Source organism: Pelodiscus sinensis, chromosome 6 (genome assembly GCF_049634645.1).
Source record: "Pelodiscus sinensis isolate JC-2024 chromosome 6, ASM4963464v1, whole genome shotgun sequence".
NCBI classification, from domain to species: domain Eukaryota; kingdom Metazoa; phylum Chordata; order Testudines; family Trionychidae; genus Pelodiscus; species Pelodiscus sinensis.
The window spans coordinates 108,250,614-108,259,263 of NC_134716.1; the positions used below are offsets into that span (position 1 = coordinate 108,250,614).

The 8,650-nt window shown below is 44.0% G+C and overlaps 1 long non-coding RNA gene across 1 annotated transcript in view; it reads right to left on the reverse strand.

The window, feature by feature from the left end:
- The window catches only part of LOC142829978 (uncharacterized), a 162,356-nt gene extending 154,143 nt beyond the window's left edge, over positions 1-8,213 (reverse strand). Inside the window, exon 1 of the long non-coding RNA XR_012904960.1 lies at positions 7,952-8,213. This is a non-coding gene — a long non-coding RNA (uncharacterized LOC142829978). The remainder of the gene's footprint in view (positions 1-7,951) is intronic.
- Positions 8,214-8,650: the final 437 nt, after the last annotated feature.

Here is an 8,650-nt window from a genome sequence, read left to right on the forward strand (position 1 = left end):
CAAAATAGCAGTACATTCCTCCACCTCCATCACTACCACATAACAGCAAAAACACCAATCCAAACACATTGCCCTTGGAAAGCTCCTAGCCATCACATGGCTACCCAGGAAAAAAGAAAAAAGCCTGTCACATTAGCCCTCCACAAAATATCCAGACAGGCAGGTTATTGGCCTTCACTATAATTGCAAACTGGACCTAGTTTTGAAAGGGTTTGTTTTATATTCTTCTACAGACACTGTCAGGTCCCAAGGCTATTTCATTTTTGTCATGAAATTTCCAAATCTTATATATTGAGGTCTCACCAGCCACATAAATATTTCAGAAGACTTGAATAGCAGAGTAGCAATTTTCACCATAGTTTACATCGCTTTATTATATAAAGGATTATTTATAGTGGAGTGGAAATTGCCTTACAGCAAAGTAAAAAGTTACTTGCATATTATGTAAAGTGTTTTGTGAAGTGAGGAAAATATGTACACTTTTTTAAAAAGAAAAAACTATTTTAGTTCAGGCTTGATAGTTTGGATTAAGTGTCAAACTTTGAGGGGAGGGAGCTTAATTTGAACACCTGAACCAACAATGAGCATTTCAAAATACATCCATATATGCTACATTACTTTTATTTGAAAATCCAGAAAATAATGGTGCTAAGGATTTAAGTAGCATGTTAAATCTTCAGCCAGTCTTTCCACCCACTATATTTGTTCAAATAATGTGCTAAGACAGCAGGAATGTATTATTGGGTTTTTTTCACACAAGACACACCTTGAATTTTTCAGTTCTAAATCTTTTAACAGATGCATAAAGCAGTAAAGTACTTCTCAGTAAAAATGACATATATGCTGTCAGATCAAACAAACAATAATGTCATAAAAAGATGAAACATCAGCTGTTGAACAAGTTCTTAATTGGGTTCAGATTTTCAGCGTGACATTTTCAGGTGTTTTTGAAAACAATCCAATATAATAAAACCTGCAAAGGGCAAGAGACTAAAGCAGGAAAATAAGTTACTATTACTCAGGATACCATTGAAATAGTGGTCCAGGAGAACTGCATTGCCTAAAGATTACGGAATCTTTTAACTTCAGATTTGAGAGAAGTCACCAGTAACTGAAGTGTTACTATTTGATAGGTGTTCGATGGCTTTTATGCAATGAGTTGGTTGTTACAATCAAGTTCCTAGTGAACTAGTGTCTGTATCACGAAATTATTGGTATTCCCACAATATAAATGAGAATGAACTACTGGAAGGATCGTCTCATCAAGAAATTCCATAATGGTTTCCCAGAGCCCTCATCTGTTGATATTCCAAACATGCAGCATGACCCATCTTTTTATCATCATTGTGAAAGCTATTGAGGTAGCCATAGATTGAGATACATTTAGAAAAAGTCCTTTATACAGGTTAGACCTCACTGGTCCCAAGCGAGGGGATTTGCCGGATCAGGGAAGGTGCCTCCCCTCATGGCCGTGCTGTCACTGGGCTAGGGCTCCAGCCTGCCCCCACTGCTTCCTCAGCCCCATAGGGCTCTTCACAGCCCCACTACTGCCTGGCCAGAGCTGCCCAGCCACCTGGCTCCGCAGCTGGAGCTGAAGATCTGTGGCCAGGGTGGAGGAATGGGACTGATGCTGGAATTCCCTGGCACTGGAGCCAGAGCATGTCCAGAGCCAGAACTCCCTGGCTGGGGCTGGAGATCCAAGGCCATGGTCAGGCTAGAGTTCCCCAGGTGCTGGGGTCAAGGAGCTCCACTGGGGCCAGAACTCATCATGCCATCCATCTTCCCACCACATACACAAACACTCTGGGCTCCCGGCTGAGTCTGCAGTGTCCCTTATGTTGCTCCTGCCGTGCTGCCAGATCTTTCTCTTCCTGGACTCTGTGGTCCAGGAACATGCCAGACCAGAGAGTCCAGCCAGCTTAAGGGAGGTACAACCCATACTGTGATATTTAGTTAATAAGCAAGGCACACAGAGCAATGGATGTGTGTCTATACATATATTTTAAAAATTTAAAAGTGCATATTGGTACTCTCAACAGAGAGATCAAAGGCTGCAAGGCTGTGTCTACATTGGGGCAATCTTGCGCAAAAGCGGTTGTTTTGGTGCAAAAACTTGCTGCCTGTCTACACTGGCTGCAAGTTCTTGTGCAAGAACGCTGACGTTCTAATGTATGAAATCAGTGCTTCTTGCACAAGAATTATGATCCTCCCATTCAGGAATAAGCCCTCTTGTGCAACTGTTCTTGAGCAAGGGTCCAGTGTAAACAGGCAACATGAATTTCTTGAACAAGAAAGCCCTATGGTTAAAATGGCCATCAGAGCTTTCTTGCACAAGAGAGCATCTACACTGGCATGGATGCTCTTGCACAAAAGCATATCTCTTGCGCAAAGGTACATGCCAGTGTAGACGCTCTCTTCTGTAAGAGTTTTTGCACAAGAACTCTTCCGCAAAAGAGTTCTTGTGCAAAATCATGCCAGTGTAGACGGAGCCCAAGAGTATGAAAATTGCACTTTCCTCTCACCCCTTTCATGCCAAGATTCCTGCACTGTCAGGAATCAGTCTTCAGCAGAGTTAGACCAGGTCTACACAGGAGACAAAGTTCAACTATATAGCGTAAGTGTGAATAGCGTAACTGGAGTCAATGTACCTTATATGACAGACCCAGACAAGTCATTTGCTGCTCACTGAAGGAGGGAATACATGCTAGAGTATAGGTGACAGCTTTCTCTTTTCTGAATCAAAAAAATCCCAGCCTAACTGCAATATAATCAAGCAGACACCTGGGGTCAATCAGAACTTGCTAGAAGTCAGGCTAATTAGACACCTGCAGCTAATTAAGGACTATGGTGCTGCTTTAAAAGATCTCCCCCAAGTAAGGAAGGAGTGAGGAAAAAGAGGGAAGGAGAGAAAAGCAGGTACTAGTAGAAAGGGACTAGGAGAGCTTGTTTGAGGGAAGTAAGCCAGGGGAAAGGTGCCAGATTGTGATTTTGCTGCAAATTTATGGACTAGCCTGTGAAGAGTATGGCTGTGGCTCCTGCTTATAGCAAAGAGGAAGAGGCTGGGTGGAGGGCCACAGCTAGTCTCTAAGGCTAACACTAACTGACAGTAGCACAAGACCCACAGGGAATAACCTGAGCGTTACCACACTTAGGCTATGTCCACGCTGGCAGGTTATTGTGCAAAAATGGCTGTTTTTCTGCAGAACGTCCATACTGCCCACCCGATCTTGCGCAAGAAGGTTTACAGTAAAACGTGGTAAGAGAGGGCTTCTTGCGCAAGAGCTATGCTCTTCCAACAGATGTAAATTCTCTTGTACAAGAGGGCAGTGTGGACACGAGGCAGGGGGTTCTTGTGCAAGAAAGCCCTATGGCTAAAATGGCCCTGTTTTATTGTGCTAGAGAGCATCCAAACTGCCATGGATGCTCTTGTGCAAAAGCAGATCTTGCACATGGCAGTGTGGATGTGTTCTTGCGCAAGACTTCTTACACAAGAACCCTTGCGCAAGAACCTGCCAGTATAGACACAGACCTAGTTTGCCTTATTGCAGCATCCCCACTGTGTGTGTGAGAGGGGTTAAGTGGAGAAACTCTCCCACTGACTTTTTACTCCTTATGAGCTGATGGAGTACCAAAGTTGACAGGAACAGGTATTAGACCTGCTAAATTAACCCCCAGCTCATCGATTTCCATAGCATCAATTTCCCAGTAAATGTAAGCAAAGCCTTAATTTCAGTAGAGATCCTGCAGTAGGCAACCTAACTGACCCCTCCAGCCAATCAGGTGGAATGGCTGCTAAACCAGCTCTTGCTCCAGGAGCAGCAGCTTACTGACTGCCCCCCTGTGTCCTGTCTTCTGTATTACCTTGTTTTTGCAGCAGCTCCTGCCTTGCATTTGTCACATCCCTGCCTTGAATCTCTCCTTGCCTATCTGCTTATTCAAGTTCCTGCCCTCTGGCTTGACCCTCGATTCCAGTTTCCAATTACTGATGCCTGCTCTGACCACTAGGCTAAACAGCCTGGCTATGTCTACACTGGCAGGTTCTTGTGCCAGAAATATGCAAATGAGGCTAAGCGTGGAATATTGCCGAGCATCATTTGCATACCTAATGAGACACCATTTTTTTCAGAAGAGGCTCTTGCGCCAGAAGGAGCGTCTACACTGCCCCTTCTTGTGTAAGAAAAGCCCTCTTGCACATTGCCATTATTCCTGAAAATAATCAGCGTAGCGGCATTGTGCAAGAGTTTTTCTTGCACAAGAAGGGGCAGTGTAGACGCTCCTCTTCTGCAAAAAATGGCGGCTCATTAGGTATGCAAATGACGCTCAGCGATATTCCATGCTTAGCCTCATTTGCATATTTCTGGCACAAGAACCCACCAGTGTAGACATAGCCACTGTGTCCTGATCACGACAGGCACAGTGGCAGGACAATGTAAGGAAGCTTGTGCGGCTGCTGTGCCTAACAGTGAGCACTGGTGCATTTTACGTTCAAAATTTTGTACAACTTTTCGTGAGCTCAGCTTTTTTGCACTGTGAGTAATCGCCTTCATGTCTCCTTTATAGGACTACTCAAAGGGCCTGATTCAAATACCTCAAGTCAATAGAAAGACTCCCAATAATTTGAATGGGTTTGGGGGTCAGGTTCCTAATGTGGAAGATTAAGCACATTTGTAAAGCTTTGAAAGATCAGGCTCTGACTAACTTGTCCTGTAGATAAATAGGGGATTCAGGCCTGTCAGTCTGGCTCTTCTCATTTGCATTGGCGGTTCATTTAATCTTGCTGTCCCCCCTGTGGACATGCGAGATCTGACCCACAACAGCAAAAAGGTTGCTCTGTAGCCTATGCTTCAAGCTATGAAAGTCAGAACATGAAGGCCACAAAATACTGCATTAGTACAGGCAGTCCCCGGGTTACGTACAAGATAGGGACTGTAGGTTTGTTCTTAAGTTGAATCTATATGTAAGTCAGAACTGGCGTCCAGATTCAGCAGCGGCTGAATCTGGACGCCAGTTCTGACTTACATACAGATTCAACTTAAGAACCCCAGGCATCCCTAAGTTAGCTGCTGCTGAAACTGATCAGCGGCTCATTCCAGGAAGCCCGGGGCAGGAGCTTCCTGTAGTCAGCCACTGGTCAGTTTCAGCAGCGGCTGACTTGGGGACGCCTGGGGCAGAGCAGCTTGGGTGCTGCTAGGTTGGTCCAGTAGCGCTGCCACTCCTCGGCGCTACTGGACCAACTCAGCAGCACCCAAGCTGCTCTGCCCCAGGCATCCTGATTCAGCCACTGCTGGAACTGTACCACAGGCGTCCGGAGAAAAGCCGCGGAGCACAGGGGCAGCGGGACAGGGGGGACGGGGAGCAAAGGAGTAACGGTAGTTCGGACTAGGAAGCCTAGTCCGAACTACCTAATCCGTGCCGCGTGTAGCCGCGAGGCACGGGGTTCGAACGAGCCGGGATTTAAAAATGGCGGCGCCCGGCTTATGCAAATGAAGCCTGGGAAATTCAAATCCCGGGCTTCATTTGCAAGTTCGGTATGCCTACATTACCCCTCTAGTTCGAACTAGCGAGGTAGTGTAGACATACCCTGAGATCCTATATGTCCCCCTGTCTCCATTATTTAAAATTTATTTATTTAAAATATTTTTCTCACCCCTCTATTTAAAATATTCGAGGCAGATTAAAAAAATGTTTTAATACAAATACATATTAAAATTCAAAAATATGAGACCCCAGAGACATAAAACCTGCTAAAAATCTCAACAGGAGACACACACACCCACACACACACACACACACCCCCCCAATAAAAGCACGAGTAAAAAGGGTGGCTTTAGCCTGGCACCAAAACAATGCTAGCGTAGGTGCCATGCAAATATTCTGAGGAAGAGAATTCCACAGCCTGGGAGCAAAAGCTAAGAAGGCCCTGTTCCGCGTAGATGTTAACCTTATCTCTATAAGTGAAGGAACACTGAGCAGAGCCTCCCCAGCTGACCTCAATCCCCGGGCAGGTTCATATGGGAGAAGACGGTCCTTTAGATAGCCCTAAACGGGTGGGGTCCAGGGTTTCTCCGTCATAACCAAATCCTTCAATTGTGCCCAGAAACATACGGGAAGCTAGTGCAGCTGCCAGAGCACTGGCATAATGTTCTCCGTATAATGAGTATTCGTTAAAACTCGAGCAGCTGCATTCTGGACCAGCTGAAGTTTCCAAAGACTCTTTAGAAGCAGCCCCACATAAAGTGCATTACAGTAATCCAGTCAAGATGTAACAAGAGCATGGATCACTGTGGCCAATCATGCTTGTTCAGGAAGGGTCGCAGCTGGTGGATCAGATGAAGCTGCTCAAAAGCACTTCCTTATCCACAGGAAGATGAATGTAAGTAAAAGGAATCTTAATAGCCCCACACTGTTTTGTCCTCCGAAAAGAGAACCCTGAATTATTTTATTCTAAAAGAGAAGCAGTTTATCAGTACTAGTACATCTCTTGACAAAATGTACATCCATATGTAGCCAAATAAATGGAAATGAGCATTGGATCCTGCAAACTGATCCAACACAGACAAGCCCTTGTGGATATATAAATTAAGTTGCAAAATCCAGCTAAGTGTCCAACCGTGCAATGTGCCCTTAACACTTTTTGGTTTCAAGAAGACACTCAGTATTTTGCAACAACAGTCCCAAGAAATGTTTTATGATTAATATTGGAAAAATTAATATCAGTAGGAACATACTAGTTTCACTAACTTTGCACCTCAATGTACTAAAATTTTATTTTTAATCTTCTCTCGTTGTAACTTGTTACACAGACTGCTAATTATAAGCAAAGCCCTTGTATTTCAATAAATCTCTGAAACAAAGTCTCAAAGTTAAAGGAATTGTTAGCCAAAAACTGATTTTAAGGATTAACCATCTAGAGTATTAGGCTCCATAAAGAGATTATACACGTGAAAAGAAATATAAAAAAAGGATTTGAAAAGGAATTAGGCTCCATAGGCAACAGCAACAAAATAATATGAGTATTATGCATTGCATATTGTAATCATGAAATGAAATTAGTGAATCTGGAAGCAAATAATGTCTTATTTCCCAACAAGCGAGATATCGCTGGGCAGAATTCCACCACTTATTGGCATACTGTAAACATTCCTCTCAGTTCAGGGCACAGTTTGTTGTTTCGTTCAGCTAACTATTTGAACATGAGAAACTAAGTGAAAGACATGCAGAACAATGTTTGCAGCCAAACAAAATTAACCCTTTTCACTTTGTATTCTCACCACATCAAAGTATTTCAGCTTCAACAGTTAATATTTTTATTATAGCTTCTAGCAAAGAGTTGCATAGACAGTCAAACAACTTTGGAAGTAAATACTGTATTTATAAAACAATTATTGCTTCCTCATTGCAGTTACAAATTCACAAATTCTCAAAATGTAAAATTCATCCATGTAGTTATTTTAAGAGACCTTTTAAAAGAAGTTTGGTATGTGATAGCATTGACACTGTAGGTCAAAATAGAGCCTAGACTTATTTGATGACAATGACTATAAAATAGCACAACATGCTGTGAGAAAGGGTACTGTATATTGTGGCAGAGTTCTGGCTGGGTCTGTGGGTCCTGCGCTTCTTGAAGATAGTGCTCAGCCTAAGAGGCTCGCTCTATGTCCCGTCAGATGACCTCTTTCTCTTTACTAGAGGCAGGGTTCACAGCTTACTGAGCCATACTCATTACAGGCTAGTCCATAATATGGGGGTGAAACCCCTCTGTATTTCTGGCCTCCTTATCCAGGGACAGACTCTGTAGTGTTGTGAAGAGGGTTGGGGGGCGGGGGTAGACCCATTACTTCCAGTTCCAGCCAAGGGACTCTAAGGCAGTAGCAACAAATGGGGTTTGTTCTTCTCCTCATTTGGCAACTACTTCCCTGGGCCACTTCCCCCAATCAATCCCTCCCAGTACCTGAGCAATTTATCCTGCTCCTCCAACACACTCTGCCTAACTCACCACTCTCATCCAGACTCCTCTCATTCTTAAAATCCTTCTTTCCATGCCCCAGAACTAACAGAAGAGGAGCCGTTTTAAACCATTCTCAACTGGTTCTTCATTGTCCCCAGGTGATTTGATTAGCCTGACACTTTTGTTTCTGAAAGTCTCCTAATTAGCACCATGTGTTCTAACTGGCTTGATTGTTCAGACTGCTTCTGGAAAGCTTCTGCTGGTTTAAGGCAAAGGGTTTAAGGCTGGTTTCCGGAAAAGGGATGCTAATGAGACACTTCGGAATTGCAAATCCGCGGGGGATTTAAATATCCCCCGCGGCATTTGCATTTACATGGCTGCCGCTTTTTTCTGGCTCGGGGTTTTTGCCGGAGAAAAGCACCAGTCTAGACGCGATTTTCCGGAAAATAAGCCCTTTTCCGGAAGATCCCTTATTCCTACTTGAAAGGAATAAGGGATCTTCCGGAAAAGGGCTTATTTTCCGGAAAATCGCGTCTAGACTGGCACTTTTCTCCAGCAAAACCCCCGAGTCGGAAAACAGCGGCAGCCATGTAAATGCAAATGCCACGGGGGATATTTAAATCCCCCGCGGATTTGCAATTCCGAAGTGTCTCATTAGCATCCCTTTTCTGGAAAGGGATGCCAATGTAGACACAGCCTACC